General features: G+C 31.9%; 1 long non-coding RNA gene across 1 annotated transcript; it reads right to left on the bottom strand.

Moving 5' to 3' along the window:
• Positions 1 to 1,481: 1,481 nt before the first annotated feature.
• Positions 1,482 to 17,500, bottom strand: LOC114745189 (uncharacterized). Its single transcript, XR_003740178.1, has 3 exons — positions 17,404 to 17,500; positions 10,944 to 10,957; positions 1,482 to 1,493 (listed from the first exon to the last, which is right to left on the bottom strand). It is a non-coding gene; the product is annotated as an uncharacterized LOC114745189 (long non-coding RNA).
• Between the last annotated feature and the right edge of the window lie 174 nt (positions 17,501 to 17,674).

Genomic DNA, 17,674 nt, shown 5'->3' on the forward strand with positions numbered 1-17,674 from the left:
TATAGTATGACATATGTAACATAAAAATGAGATAATATTGGAAGATTTTAGTATTCTGAATATATATGTGTGTGTGTGTGAGAATAATCTATTTATAAAAACTATACTAAATTATAAGAGTGAAAAAATAAGTTAACGATCTTAAAAACGACAACGACTTTTTTTTTTTTTTTTTGAATAAAGACGTTGAACAAGTGACAAAAAACCTACAAGCAAAGAGACAAAACCAGACCTAATTATCCTAGATCATCAGCCCCCACCTCCTGTGTGAAAGGTGGCTGTTGATCAAAAAGACAAAAAATTCTCTGATCTCCATGAGCAGACTTAGCTAACAGATCAGCAATATTGTTCTGTTCCCTATCCATAAAAGTAAGATGAACCTGCCAGTCCCTATACATCATCATCCTGGCATCCAAAATAATATCATTGAACGGGTGGTCCCCCTCGCAGCCCCTTGACAATAAATTTAAAACACTAACACAGTCAGAGCGAAGTAAAATTTTCCTGTAGCCTTTTTCCCAGCAAAGTTGTAGCCCGTGCATCACTCCCAGAAGTTCTGCCATAGCTGGAGGCAAGGACAACGACTTTCACATCTCCCCATAATGCGTTTTCAAAGCTTTTTAAAAAGAAGAAACGCATCACAAAGAAGATCAAAAAAGAAGCCTATATGGCATAGCCACAATATTTTTTTTAGGTTCAAATGTAAATTTGTTTAGGATGTTTTTACTCAGAAATAATGAGTATCTGAAAAAAATTTTGAGTATAAATTTATTCTAAAAATTTAAAATCGTAATAATCTTGTATTACTGAGTGAAAACTTCCTAAAAAATTTTAATTTGTTCCTTAATCCTATTTTTTTTTTCCTCTTTCTTTCTCATATCATCTCCTGTTCATCTCTTTTTCCTCCTCCTGCTTTCTTCTTCCAGTAGGAGACCGTATGATATTCATTATTTCCTATTTCTCAAACTTTTTATCAGCACTCTCTAATTTTTAAACTTGTGCTCTTGTTTCCTTCAAGTTTCAGAAGAAATCATTTCAAATTAAACATTCATTTCCGAAGAATTCTTCTAGTTCCTGTGTCTACCATATATCTCTCTATTCATTGCTGCTTGTTCTTCCTTCAGATCAAGCTTGTTTCGTCGCCGTTTTCCACATGCAGGCTACTTATATTGGGGGGGAAAAAGTCATTTTCCTGCATTAGCTTTATAGAGTCTGGGGAAGGGAAACTAATAAGACATCAGTTTTATTGTTTTCTTGTCAATCAGATGCCCATAAAAATCTAAGGAGAAAAGAAAAGAAAGAAATCTCCTTTCAGAGGTTTTTTTTTTTTCCTTGCTCTTAAATTCACATATGAATTTTTGTTTTATTGAAAAAATGTTTGTCTCATTTGGACAAAGTTTTGTTGTTTTTCATTTTGATCAACCTTTTATAAAGTTAAAAAGAACAAAAAGACAAAATCTCTGCCTTAGATATTTTGTAGCTAATGGCACCAACTAGATATTTAGTTTTAAGTTTTTAGGCAGAATAATTAATTTCATCTTTGTATGTAATGGATGCACCAAGTTTACAAGTTATAACCCAATTAAGAGATTTAAATTAGTAAAGTCTTGAAGCAGAGAATTATTTTTTTCCCTTTGATGTGATTTCGTTGAATATGTATCTCAAAAAGTCCTGGAGGCAGGAAGCCCTTTTTTTTTTTTTTTAACTGTATCTGTTAATATGTAAAATCAAAATAGTAGAAATCCAGCCATAAAATAGTAGTTATTAAATTCCAAGATCCGATCTGAAAATCAGCTAACATATTTTAAGACCATTTCATTGGAACAAGCTTCTTTCAAGTTGCAGATTTTAAAGGAAACAAAGATAAAAAGTTTAATTGTATTTTTCAAAAACTAATCTTATAAACCAGTTACATAATTTCATCACAACTAAACTCCAATTCAAATTCAAACATACTCTTAATTTTTCTCATAGACAAGGAAAATAATAACAGAACTGAATAAAATCAGCATCATTCTCTAAAGAACAACCAAAACTATAACTCAATTATAGATACTACACCCATCATAAATATAAGAGCTAGTTAAAAGTCTTAAATATAAAATTCTAATTTATTTTGTATCTCAAATTTATAATGTGTTCTAAAAAAATCCCTATTGATTGTAAGGTATTTTTATTAAAGTATAATTTTAATATACATGATTAAATAAAAATAATTTAAGAAAATCAACATATATTTGTTATACTTAACTAATTTTTGTTATCTTTCCAAATTAATTATGTAGTCCTTATATTAAGTACTGGGCAGTAATAGATTCCGAGGTGGGAGGCACACAGAACATCTACGTAAAGAAAACAAACTTGATCATTATTCAACCAAATCATTGGAATGATCATTAATTTAGTTATTTCCCCCCCATGACCCCATCATATATATACAACTTACAACAAATAACTGAATTGCGTAAATTAAAAAATTAGTTAAAACTCAAAATTTTTAAAAACATAAATACATTAAAAAAGAGTGTAGTCGTTTTCCAGACATACCCTTGTTTAGGAGCAAAACGAGAGAAAAGAAGAGTAGAAAAATAAAATAAGAAAAATACATAATTAATTGGGAGTAAAAATAAAAAAGATACATTAAATTTTTAAATAAAAAAATGTATCTTATAAAAAAACTGATGATATTGCAATTCATATTTACGACGAGGATAGTAAATCTTCAATGGTATACTTTATCCTCTATATATCTATATATCCTGCAGCACATTATCCGCACTAATTGAATTACTCTATATGATAAATCATCATTCAATCGGTAACACCACTATTCTTAGTCCAAACTTGAAAGGACAGATAAAACGATTGTCGGCCACTAATAAAGAAAAGGCGTGAAAAACGTTGTAGCAGCTTTTGCTGTTTCGTTTATTACTTTAAAACTCTTGGAGACTTTTTCAGTTATTTTTTATATCAAAAATACATTTTGAACCAGTCCACACTAATAAAATTAAGTAAAAAATTAAGTTTTTGAAAAAATAATTATATCATTACTGTGTAATATAAAAATGAGATAATTTAAATATTTTAATATCTGCATATATTGATATATGTGTGAGAATAATCTATTTATAAAAAATATAATAAAATCACAAGTGTGAAAACTAAAATGTAAGTTAAAGAAAGATCTATTGCGTTTTCAAAAAAAAAAAAAGGGAAGAATTGCAACCAAGTCTTAATAAAAAAATATAATTATTAAAAAGTTTTAATAGCAACTAAACAACGTGCAATAATAAGCTTCAAAAGAAAATGACAACTCCCAATTTATTATTGAGACTTTTTAGTAATTACTCCTTCCAATCTTAAATATAAAACTCATTTTGTAATGTAATTTATATTATAAAATGAATTTTATATTTAAATTTGAGAGAGTATATTTTTTTTCCTAAACTTCATTATAATTCTCTTTTTCCAAAAAGGCAGAAACATCTCACAAACAAGATTAAAAAAAGAAGCCTATCATGTACCTAAAAGATGCATTTTTTAAAAAGGCCTACCACATGGTTTCCATATTTTTTCGCCCCTCTTTCTTTCTCATCTCTTGTTCCTCTTTCGTTTTCCTCCTGTTGCTTTCTTCTTCTAGTTGAAGATCATCTGGTATTGATTGCTTCCTATTTCTCACCCCACTCTCTGTTTTTTAAACTTGTTCTCCTGTTTCCTTCAAGCTTCAGAAGAATCATTCCAAATCAAATATCCATTTCCTATGAAGTCTTCTAGTTCTTGTGTCTAGCTACCATGTATCTCTCTAGCTATTAATCACTCCTTTTTCTTCCCAATTTTCAGATCAAACTTGTTTTGCTGTTTTTCACATACAAGCTACTTATCAAAAACCACAAAAAAAGGTCTTTTTCCTGCATTAGTTTTGTTGTTTTCTTGTGAATCATATGCCCATAAAAATCCCAATAAAATTCCCTTCAACGGTTTTCCCCCCTTCCTCTTAAGTTTACGTAGAAAATTGTTTTCCCCTCAAAAAAATGTTGGCGTCTGGTTTGAGCAAAGTCTGTTGTTTTCCATTGTGATCAATCTTGTATATATAAAAATCTCGGGGAAAAAAAAAAAGGTTTGCCTTGGAGAATTTGGATTTGTTGTTTTCTTGTCAATCATATGCCCATAAAAATCTTAAAAAAAAAAAAGTGGAAGTGTCTGGTTTGAAGAAAGTCTGTTGTTTTTTGTTGTGGTCAATCTTGTATAAAAGTCTCCAAAAAAAAAAAATCTTTGCCTTAAAGATTGTGGTAGTGTCTGCTTCATCTATAGAGTTCACGAGAGACAAGAAGTTGTGTTGATCAGTACTGTTGGTAAATTCTGACTCTTGAGGGTTTTAAGTTTTCAGATAAAATAATTAAGCAAGAGTGCCATGATTGAAATGCCTAATCTGTTTCTTATCAATCACAGGACTTTCTCACAGCTGAGGCAAAGACCACAGCCACAGCATATCCTCATCTACTTCAGGTAACTTTCCTTCCTTATTGTTGTTTCTATCAGTGTTGTTTTTATTGATGATACTGATAGAGATGCCGCTTCTCGTTACCTCAATTTCTGTTGTTTTTGTTCTTTTTCCGGAAATAACTTATTTCCTAAAGCATACAGTAGATGGAAAGAGTTTTATCCTCGTCGGAATTAGGGACAATCTCAGACTGATCTAGTGAGTGTTTGGCTAACATGAAAAGTCTTTTTTAAAAACATTTTTCGGTAAATAAAGATAAATTCTTTCAGATATTTATTTCGTATACTGTAAAATTACTTTGAAAACCATGATTTTGATTAAATCCAAACACCCTCTTAATATCCGACCAATTTTACGCAAAAATGGACCACCCTCCCATTCTATACGAAAGCTATCCCACCTATGTGAAGAAGAGAGATCAAGTGAGTTGAATGATATATTTAATTCTTCTCTATTAGTTAATATATACCTAACTATAAAGATAGTTTTGATTTTAAATATAAAACTTATTTTTTATGTTTATTAACTTTTTCTAAATTACTGATACTTTTTTAATTATATGAGGATATAATAAAATCGGTTAAAATATTTTTTTAAAAAAAGACATATTTATTATAATTATTTAACTTATAATTTTTTAAATCTAATTAAATTAATTAAATAAATTTATATTAAATTAATACAGTGAAGTACTCCTTCCGTTCCTTATTATAAGAGACATTTGATGCTTATAGCATGTTCCTATATATAAAAGACACTTACAAGTTGTCTCTACTTTTTTGTGTTGATTTACTATTTTACCCATATTTATTATCTCCAACTCACACTCTCTCTCTCCCACTTCTCTTTCTTTTAATAATTTAATTGTTCTCTCTCATGCTCTCTCTCCTTATTAATGAGGGTATTTTTGGAAAAAAAATTATAATTTTTACACATTAATTGTTCTTAACTAATTTAAACTGTTTTTTTTATCAACGTACTTCGGTTATTTGTCTCTTATAATAAGGAACGGAAGGAGTACATCTTATATGGACATCAATACGAGCACGTGTCATATCTAAATCAGTTAAAAATTACAGCTAAGCATGAGCTGGATACATTTACACTAAGAACCTACTCTTCTGACCTTGGATTTCAATAGCCAAGCTAGGCCATGAACTTTGTGTTTTCAAACTTTATTTGCGCCTCTTTAATTTATCAATGTTTAATTAAAAAATTAGTTAAAATTAGTTTAAAACAATAAATATATAAAGTATATATATTTTTTAAAAGATGTTCTTATTAATAAAAAGAACAAATAAAAAATATAATGAATAAATTAAAAATATATATAAGGAGTAAAATTAAAAAAAAACTCATTAAATATTTAGAAAAAAATAAATATTATCTTATTAAAAAATGAAAATGAAGCTCTTATAATGGAATCAAGATGATGCAATCTCACTTAAATTAACTTTTTTTTTTAAAACTCTGCCATTGACACCTGGACCATTTTTTTGGGAATAATGACACCTCAGTCGTTTCCATATGCCCCATGCTCTCCGTCCTCCCTGGAGGCTTGTATCCAATTGTAATTGACTGATGCGAAGGATACGGAAAACAGGAAAAGTAGGAAACTCAGGGCATTTATTATTAATAAATTATGGAAAAAAAATTTTAAGGATGTATTTAGATTGATAGTGATAAAACTGATTTTCATTTTAAGTCATTTTTATAAATCTAAATTAAATTAGAGTTAGATTGATATTTATAAAAAGTTAGTTGAAAAAGCTAAAACTTATATGGATGATTAATAAAAAAACAAGTTTAGATATAAAATGACTGAAAAGTATATAAATTTTATTAAATAGTAATATTTTAATATTAATATGATAATTGTAAAAAATATTAAAATTATAATTATAAAATAAAATACTGGTTAGTGAGAAAATTTTAAAAATACATTATAGATAATTAAATATATATAATTGATTTGGAAAGATTAACGAAGTTAAATAAATTACTTTAAAATATTTATATTTATCTTTTTTTAAAATTAATTTGCATGATTTATAAACTAATATGTAATCTCATGATACACATAAATATTTTACAGAAATTATATAATATATGATATAATTAAGTAATTTATTTAGTTTTTTTTAATATCTTCAAATTAACGTACTAATATTTTATATTAAAAGTCTAGAAAGCGCTCTTTCTCTCTTTCTGGCAAAAAAGTAGAAATATCCATGTGGATCATATTGGCTTGCCGTGTAGAAGGCAGAAGCTACTCTATGGAGCTTTGGAAAAAAAATATTAGTTTAGAGGATAAGCTTATTTCCCCCATCCAAACATCTCTGATCTTCAAATTTCTTTCTAACTTACATTTCACATTGTTCAATGTGCGTTCACCTTCCAAACGCATACCAAACACGCTCTAAATAGTTCCTCACATCCTGAAATGCCTCTACCTACCACCTCAACCTTCATTTGGGGATACTCATCAAGTGAAGTATTTACACTTTATAATGCAAAAAACAATTGCATTGGTGTATTCGGGTTTAGTTTGAACCTGGCGAATTTCTTAGAGCTAGCTTAGGAAAACCAATTTTAAGAAAAACACAAGTTTTTAAGGCTTATTTAGGCTGGCTAGTTTGGCCTAAATTACCAATTTTATTTAGGAGGTGTTTTGATGAAATCAAAACCATGGTTTTAAAAGTATTTTTACGGTGTACAAAGTAAATATGTGAAGGAATTTATCTCGTTTTACAAAAAAGTATTTCAAAACACCTCGTTAACCTTGACATCTTGATATAGAACTTATACTTGGCTCTTGGTCTTTTTTTGCTTTATTTATACCCCTTTTCTTTGATCTTTGATGAATTTTCTCTTTTTTCTTTTTAAATTGTGGGCTTTTTTCTTTTAAATGTAAAAACAGATGTCTAATCTTTGTACTTCTAATTATTTGTTACATTTTTTTTTTCCAAACTTTATCTTCTTAAAAGTGCCTAATGAGTTGTGATATATATATATATATATATGAATGTGTGCTCTTGAATCTTAAAAAGGCTTAGAATGATTTTGAAAACCTATGATTAATCTCTTCATATAAATTTAATATTGTGAAGTAACATTATACCAAATGTCACCTCTAATGATATAAAATTAAGATACAGTAAATTGATCATCACGAGTCCAACAGTGATACGCTTGCAGTTGGGTCATTGGTGCTTGGACTAGTGTATTGATTGTTGGTTCAACGGCCCGTTTGAAATGTAAAACCTCGTTTAGGCCCAACATTATTTTGGGTCAATTATTTAGGCCTATGTGCTGGGGAGTCTTAGCCCTTTTCAAACTTTCCACTAATTCGGTGTGGGTTAATGCTTAGACTCAAAACAACTGTTGTCTAATTGTATAATTATGGTTCCATCAGACCAAAACCAATGGAAAAATTGGGGCTAATCATTTATAAAATTCATAATCAATTGAAAAAAAAATTAACCAACAAAGTTGAATTTAATAAAAAGGGCTAGTTTCTAATAATGTGGTTTACTAATATTTAAATTCCTATTACGAAAGGCAGTATCTCACATGAGATCGTCTCTAATAAAAAATATATGCTTAGTGCAAAGAAAGAAGAACAAGAAAAAGGAAGGCTTTCATTAAACTGAGCAAAGTAAAGCCGCGTCTTCCTAGGGAAGACAAGACGAAAGCAGAGACAAATACTCACATGAATAATACACACATTCGTTGTTGGGGGGTCAAAGAAGAAGAAGAAGAAGAATAATACCCAGATTCATTGAACCCTTCGACGCTAGAATTAATAACTCGAATTTGAAATTGAAAGCTGTTTCGAATTTACGACTGATCATACTGCCTTTTATTAGTTAAAGCCAAGCAATTGCATGCTTGGGCGTGGTTTATGTATGCGTCCCTTCTTCGTCATTTTCTTCGGGGAGTCATTATTATAACTGTGACCCCTGTTTATCGAAGCTTTAAATTTCTTATCGTTTTATCCAGGAAGTAAGAATGGAGGTTCTTGCTGCTATTGTTGGAAAAATAGCAGAGTTAACTGTTATGCCCATTGGAAGGCAAGTGGAATATTTATTATTTTACAAAGGGAACTTTAAGGAGCTAGAGAAGAAAATTGAGGAGTTGAAGACAAGAAAAGTTCGCGTCGAGCATGATGTTGAAGCAGAAAGAAGGAATGGAGGAGAGATTGAAGATGAAGTACTAAGTTGGCAAAACAGAGTTGACGATACCTTGGAAGAAGTAGAGAAACTTCGTGAAGATCAACTTCGTGCTAGTGTACGGTGTTGGAAATGGTCTTTTCCTAATTTGATATCACGACATCAACTTGGTAGAAAAGCAAAGAAAATGACATTCACCATTTCTGAACTGAAGGACAAGGGGAAGTTTGATGGTGGAGTTGGGTATGTTCCTACTTCTAGCATGGGTAACTTAATTTTTGCGACTCGAGGTAGTGAAAAGCTTGACTCAAGAAACTCAGTGAAGGAGGACGTTATGTTGTCTCTAGCTGACCCCAAAATAAGCAAAGTTGGAATTTATGGGTGGGGGGGAGTGGGAAAGACCACTCTAGCTAAAGAAGTTGCCAGACATGTTAAGGATAGAAAGCTGTTTGATATGGTGGCCTTTGCAACTATATCCCAACCGTTGGATGTTGAAAGAGTTCAAGATGAGATTGCATATCAATTAGGCTTCCACTTGGATGAGAAGATTTCAATTGGAAGAGCTGACCGCCTTTTTGCAAGGATAAAAATGGAGAAAAATGTCCTTATCATACTAGATGACTTGTGGGAGAAAATAGATTTGGACAAGTTGGGAATTCCATCTGAGCAAGATCTTAAAGATCGAAAATTATCATTCACTTCTAAACGTTTAGATATTTCACAGAAGAATGAAACTTATCAGGGTTGCAAATTATTGTTGACTTCTAGACGGTTAGATATTTTACAGAAGAATGAGACTCAAAGTAACTTTCTTATAAAAGCATTAGATAATGCAGAATCATGGAGTTTGTTTGAAGATATGGTTGGTGATGCTGTTAAAGATGCTGATTTGCAGAACATAGCAACCCAAGTGGTTGAAAGATGTGCAGGTTTGCCTGTTATGATAGTCTCACTGCAAAGGCACTAAAATTTAATAAGAATATTCATTATTGGACAGATGCCTTGAACAACTTAAAGAGAGTTGATAATAGGGACATGTATGGGACTGTTTTTTCAGCTTTTGAATTTACTTACAACCGCCTGGGAGATGATGAAATGAAGAAAGTATTCTTGCTATGTGGTGCAAATGGACCGTTCATGTGGTTTAGTGACTTGTTAAAATATGTGTTTGGTTTGGGTGTTTTGAAACACATAGATACCATTAAAGATGCAAGAAATCGGCTGTACAGAATAATTGATGACTTGAAGGCATCTTGTTTGTTACTTGAGAATGATGCAAACAAGACCGATGAGATCGAAATGCATGACATTGTTTGTGAAATAGCTGTTTCAATTGCTCGTAAGAGTGAACATGTTTTTGCATTGAGAAATGATAGGATACAAGATTGGCCAAGCAAGAGATTTCTTGAAAGGTGTACTCAGATAATCTTAAGCGATTGTTTTATCCAAGAGCTTCCTCAAAAGTTAGACTGTCCTAATTTGAAATTTTTCCTCTTAAGTTTCAATGAGAGTTGCACTTTGAAAATTCCAGACTCTTTTTTTGAGGGAATGGGAAGCCTTGAAGCATTAGATTTGACAGGCTTGATAATACCTGCACTGCCTATATCTCTTCTTTCCTTGACCAAGCTTAAAACATTGGCTTTGTATCAATGCACTTTGAAAAATATGGCTGGAATAGGTGTTTTGACAAATTTAGAAATTCTTACTTTTTGGGATTCATACATAGTGGAGTTCCCGAGTGAAATAGGACAACTGACTCGTATAAAAATGTTGGATATGACAAAGTCTAGAATTAAGATCATCCCATCCAACATTTTGTCCAAGTTGACTAAAATAGAGGAACTTTATATGGGCAATGCCTCAATTAAGTGGGAGGAGGAAAGTTCAACTAAGCAAAACAAAAGTGCTAGTCTTGCTGAGGTTGGGCGTTTAACAAGCCTGACTACTTTAGAAATTCAAATTCCTGAGGCTTGGATGCTGTCGAGGGACATGATGTTTGAAAAGTTAGAGAGATACGAGATTGTCATCGGAGATAAATGGGAATGGTCAAGGAACAAAAGAACCTTAAGGTTGCTAAAGCTAAAGCTTGATACTAGCATTCATTCGGAGCATGGGATTAAAGCATTGATTAAACAAGTGGAAGATTTGTACTTAGATGAAGTCAATGGAATTTCGGATGTACTTTTCGATTTGAGTGGAGAAAGATTTCCTCTGCTAAAGTATCTCCATATCCAAAATAATGGCCAGCTTCAGCATATCATCAACACAACAGAGTGGAATGAAACTCATGTTTTGTTTCCAAAATTGGAGACACTAATACTTCACAATCTCAATAACTTAGTGAAGATATGTGATGGCCCACTTCCTGTTAATTCCTTTGGAAAACTCACAGTCATCAAAGTCAAAAGCTGTGATCAATTGGTATATCTCTTTTCTGTTTTGATGGGGAAAGCTCTTTCTCAACTTGTTGAGCTCCAAGTTTTGGAATGCAGTTCAATGAAGAGGATTGTGTTAATTGAAAATGATGATAGTGGAATAAGTAGTGATGAGAAAATTGAGTTTCAATCACTGCGCTCCTTGAGTCTTTGTCATTTGCCAGTCATCCATGATTTTTGCTCAAATGAATTGACATCTTTTATGACAGCCACATCATTATTTAATGGCACTAAGGTATGTTTCTTTTTCATTCGTTTGATAATTTTGTTATTTACAATTTAGATCAAATGACCGAATCATAAGTAACTGTCACAATGATCATGTATGGTATTTTTTAATATATATATATATATATATAGAAGTGGAATGTCAAATTATTAATGTAATGAGGTACTCCCTCCGGATAAATGACGTTTTTAGAGAAAATCTTAATTTTTTCCTAACAAATTTGTTTGATAAATTATAGACAAGTCCTAAGATTCTCTAATATCAATTTTTAACACATGCGAAATTTCTAAAATGCTATTCTAAACCTTCGACCTTTGAGCACCATTGATGGGTGACGAGCTGGTAAGTACTAGAACCAGCAGGGCATTAAAAAATTATCATTACTATTTTATAAATAATTAATTTAAATATGATTATCTTTTTTATGAAGTAAATATGATTATTTTAATAATATTTTCTTGTAACAATTTACAAGCCAATCTGCACTATTTACAAGTCATACATTATTTACAACTTATGTCCTTTCTCACACGTTCTTCAAATTTTATAAATCCATTTATGATTCTTCGGCTGTTATTTTGAACTCATAAATGCTTCCTAATCCTTTTCATATTACAATTGATCAGTTCTTTCAACTGCAGTTGAAATTTTTGTATTTACAAAACTCAACAATGAACTTTTCTCCGACGTCATCCAAACCTATACATTTTTTATATATAAAATACAGTTTTTATTTTTATTTTTAAAGAAAACTTCTTATTATGCTGGGTTATTTAATTTACATTTATAATACTATAATTAGTGTCATAGTAATATATTAATACTCAAGTGTTGTCTTGGCCGACATGATCTTCAAGCTTGTTTAACAAATCCATTTTCCTACTTGTTTAAATGATAGTTTTGTACAAACGCATTTACTTTTTAGAAGATGTTTGCATAATAAATTTTTACAAATCCATTGTAATATGCCACTTGTTAAAATTAATTTTTATGGGGTGAAAATTTTTTCAATTCGAAAAAAAATCAATTGCAACATTTGAAAAACACATAAAAATACACATTTTAAAGTTTAACTTGCAAAATTTAGAAAAAAAATTGTAAATAATCAAAACTTTAAAAATCTTACAAGCAATTTATGAGGTGAAAATAGAAAAGAGTTAAAAAAGAAAAGAGTAATAAAATATGAAGACATAATTTGTAGAACAGGTGAGAAAAAGCTTTGAATGGATTTGTAAAATTTGAATATGAAAATAAAAATTAGTTGGGTGGTGAATTGATGCAAAGTTTTATTTGCAAATAGCAGACGTAGATTCGTAAATTGTTATCGGGAAATATTATTAAAATAATAGTATGTAAATAAAATATTACTACTTCCGGTCCTTAATATAAGATCCTGTTTGACTTTTAGTTTGGTCCTAATTATAAGATCCCAATCCATTTTATCTCTCATATTTATGCATTTTTTTCCAAGATAGTCCTTCTAATAATGATAGTTCTAGCCAATATACTTAATTAGCAAAGATATTTTAGGAATGATAACACTTATTTATTACAAATAACTAACTTAACTTGCTTCCTTAATTTCTTTAAATTAGTCAACTAGGTCTTATAATTAGGAATGGAAGCAGTATTAAAATTTTAATTAATTGTCATCCTGTCAACGGCCAAAGGTCTACAAGTCATAAAAATTGTAGCCAAATTCTGAGACTTGTATATAATTTATTAAATTCACGAGACCAAATTATCGATGGCTCTCTCAGTTTGGATCAAATTGTCATCTTTCCCTTTTCTTTTCATTTACCGAGTTGAAATTAACACATTGTTTCTATCACAGGTTAGTTTTCCTAGTTTGGAGACCCTGAAGTTGAGTTCAATCAATCTGGAAAAAATTTGGGATGATCATCAACTTTCTGCAGCGAATTGTATTCACAATTTGGCTAACTTGATAGTTGAGGATTGTAGAGGCCTCAAGTATTTATTCTCATCATCTGTGATTGGAAGTCTTTTAAATCTTAGACACCTTGAAATAAGCAAATGTGAGATGATGGAGGAGATCATTGCTCCGAGCAGCATTGTTTCACAAGAGGTATTACGATTAGACTTGAAATAAGTGTTAAGTCGATAACATCAAACATTTGCCCTTGTGTGGTTCCGTTCAATATCATTCATATATAATGTTGGTGCTTTTGGATTTGTAAACTGTGCTTTGTAACACAGGTCCGATTCTCAAAATTGGAGACGATGGTAGTTAAAGACATGGAAAGCTTGAAGAAAGTATGGCACTTTCAATTTGATAGGTTAAGGAGTTTGGAGGTAAGCAATTGTGGGAAACTTGCGAACATTTTCCCATCTGATATGCGGGGAACGTTTGGAAGCCTTGAGACATTGAAGGTCAGCGATTGTGGTTCAGTGGAAGAGATATTCGAATTAACTGCCAAAGACATCCGTAATGAAGAGGAAACAACGACACAACAAGTCTCACAATTGAAGAAACTCCATCTGTTTCACTTGCCAAAGCTGAAACAGATTTGGACTAAAGATGCTCAAGAAAGTCTTCGTTTCCACAACCTGCAACTTGTGTGGGTTGAAGACTGTCAGAACTTAGAATACCTTTTTCCATTCTCCACTGCAATGCAAGCCACTCAACTGGAAAGTATTTCCATAAAGTATGCACGGAGTTTGAAATATATTGTTTCAGGCGACGGACCCATGGACAGTCCAGTTAAATTTGCGTTTAATCAATTGACCTCATTGGTGTTTTGGTGGTTATTTCAACTAGAGGGATTTTTTATTGGAAATCATAGTTTACTACATCCATTATTAAGGGTAATAGATATTCGTCAATGTAGGAAACTGAAGCTCTTCAAGACACAAAGTTCGAGTGGCAGAGAAAATGCTTTTCATGGTAAAGTCCAAATCTCATTGCAGCAGCCTCTTTTTGCACTTGAAGAGGTATAAGAATTATTGTATAAAAAACATTAGTTTATTTAGGCACCATAAATATCTCAATGCATGCATAATAATTTTATATATTCAAAAAAATTAATCAGGTTTGATTATGGGTGCATTCGTTACTCGCTTCTTGTCTCTGTTGTATCTCTTTGGTTATATTGCTTTGATCCAATGCTTTTTGGTTTATGCCATATGCAGGTACTCTGCAACTTGGAGATGTTGGCGCTAAATAATGAGGATGCAAGCATGATATTACAAGGGCAATTTTCACAAAAACACTTCAACAAACTCAAATCTCTTCGTTTGGCAAATTTTGAAGATGATCATGCCAATTTTCCCTATTGGTTTCTCCAAAACATAACCACTGTCGATGATCTACTTGTTGAATGGAGTTCTTTCAGGGAGATATTCAAAGAAGAAATACCTATAGATGACAAAGGAAAATCTAAAACTGGAGCACGACTCAAAACATTGAGACTCTATCACTTGGATGATCTCCAGCATATATGTACAGAAGGATTTCGAATAGATCTTGTCCTAGAGGTTCTTGAATACTTACAAGTCTCTGATTGTTCCAGTTTGAAACACTTAGCGCCTTCATCTGCAACATTTCATCACCTGACATATTTGGAGGTGGCAAATTGCAATGGATTGCTTCACTTAATTACCTTATCAACTGCAAGAAGCCTGGTCAAATTAAGAGCAATGAAAATAGCGAAGTGCAATTCACTTGAGCAAGTTGTGGCAGAAGAGAGGGAGGGGCCTGACGATGAAATTGCATTCAGTAGCTTAGAGTTTTTGGAGCTAGAGAGCTTGCCAATGATCAAGAGGTTTTGCTCCTCCGATTGCTACTTAAACTTTCCGTTGTTAAAAGAAGTTGTCATTGGGCAATGCCCAAGAATGGACACCTTCTCAGCTGGGAGAGACACAAGCACACCAAAGCTTCGAAAGATATCATCAAAAGAAGAAGATGGAAGCGCGTATTGGGAAGGTGATTTGAATAAGACAATAAGCAATATGTTTGCGGACAAGGTATGCTTTGATTTCACTAGAAAATCATTCTTTATTCCCCTACGATGACAAAATGGTATAAACAAACTGTCAGAAATTGTTTATGTAAAAAAGAAAAATGATTGTGAAAATATCTTTTTGTTGTAAATATTTATTTTCATGATTGTATAGCTTTTATTAGCCTTTATTATTCACTCGTCCTTTTTCTCGGCGTATCTGTTTGGATATATCTTAACTTTTAGATGAATTGAAAAATACAAATTTCTCATGAAGTCCAGAATCATATATTGGTGCCATCGCGGTAAAAGCATGAACGAAATAAAGATGAGGCTGTGTTTAGTTTTGAATTAGATATTTTTATAATTTTTGTTTCTGCCAACATAATTGTGAGTTAATACTTTGATTGAATAGTATTAATTGTATTAACTGAAAGTAACAAAATTTTATTGTTTAATTTGATTCGGTGCCCTTACCTTGATAATTATTTGCACAGGTGGCATTTAGTGGCTTCAATCTTTTGGAATTTTCTGTATATCCAGAACTGAAAGAACTATGGTATGGCCAAGATGGGCCAAATATATTCCGCAATTTGAAGCATCTAGTGGTGCGAAAATGTAACTTCTTGTCCAACGTGATTTTTTCATCAAATTTACTGCGATTGATATATGCATTAGAGGAACTGGAAGTATCAGAGTGTGATTCATTAGAAGTGGTATTTGATGTAAATGCATTGGATGAGAATGCAAAAGAATCAAAGGAAGTTAGTCGGTTGAAGAAATTAACACTCTCGGGGCTTCCAAATTTGAAATGCATATGGAGCAGAGAAGCAGGGGAAATAATCAGCTTTGAAAATTTACAGATGGTGAAAGTTGATAAATGCCAACACCTGAAATGTTTGTTTTCGGTCTCACTATGCCAAGATTTGAGGCGACTTGAAGAGCTTCACATTGAGTCTTGTGGTGCTGAGGAAATTGTTTCAATTGCAGAAGGATTAGAGGAACTCAAGTTTGATTTTCCTCGGTTAACAACCTTGAGCCTATTGAATCTGACACAGCTCACTAATTTCTATCCAAAAAGATATACTCTAGAGTGTCCTTCGTTGAAGTGGTTAAATGTTCGTGGATGTGAAGAATTGCAAATATTTGCATTTGACCATTTGAATTCCCAACCGCTTAAGGGGGGTGACAATGAGTCGAAAATTGAGCAAGCTTTGTTTTATATTGAAAAGGTATGCATCCTTTTTTTTTCTATAATTTCTTCTATCTGTGTTTAATTACATTTTTTTTTCTCTAGACAAAAAGATGCATGGCTGAGGAAAACTATAATTACGCATGTGGTTTGTAAAAGTATAAAAAAATGTTTTATGTTCACTTATTAGTAGATTATATGATGAAAGAAACAAATAATATTTTCTCTTTTTCAGGTGTCTCAAAATTTGGAGGAGTTGCCATTAAATGAAAAGGACACTTTGAGGTTATTGAATGGCAACTATGAGAAAAATCTCTTTAAGAGCATCAAATGGCTTCGTTTGCAATATTTTCAGGGAACTCCAATAAAGTTTCTGAATGATTTAATCCAAATGTTTCCAGCTATAAACACACTACAAGTGCGTTGCAGTTCTTTTGAAACACTCTTTCATTCGGGAGAGATTAATCATTGTTGTGTTGGAAGCCCCACCCAAATTAAAATGTTGTTGCTATTTCAATTGGAGAAGCTTGAGCATATATGGAATGATGATGACTCAGCATCGCATCCCCTAGTTCAAAACCTTGAAGCCCTAAGTATTAGGGAATGTTCTAAGTTAAGAAGGATAGCACCACCTTCGACATCTTTTGCAAGTTTAACCGCCTTGAAGGTAGAGGATTGCAATGGCTTGATGTACTTCATGACACCTTTCATGGCTAAAAGTCTCGTCCACCTCACAAGCTTAACAGTTAACAATTGTGGAACGCTAGAGGAGGTTGTGATGACTAGTGAAGGACGATCAGGGAAGAAATCATATTTGAAAGCTTGGAGTATTTGACACTAACTTGTTTATCAAGTTTCAAAAGCTTTTGCTCTGGAAAACACACCTTCATATTCCCCTCTTTGTTGATGTTGGACGTGATAGGATGCCCCAAAATGCAAAATTTCTCGTCTGGAATCATTATTGCCCCATTTCTAAAATCAGTGACAGTGGAAAATGGGAAAAGACGCTGGAAAGAAGACCTTAACACCACTATCCACCAATTGTTCACAGAGGTATGTATGCTACAAAATAAATTCTGAGATGATTGACAGTGACACTCCTAATATCATGTATGTGTCTCAAGCTCCATTTGTAAAATCTAAAGAACTAAATTTAGACAATATTTTGCTGCAGCAACATATGATT

Source organism: Neltuma alba, unplaced genomic scaffold (genome assembly GCF_004799145.2).
Source record: "Neltuma alba isolate B1F8T4 unplaced genomic scaffold, ASM479914v2 tig00004558_pilon, whole genome shotgun sequence".
Lineage (NCBI taxonomy): Eukaryota > Viridiplantae > Streptophyta > Magnoliopsida > Fabales > Fabaceae > Neltuma > Neltuma alba.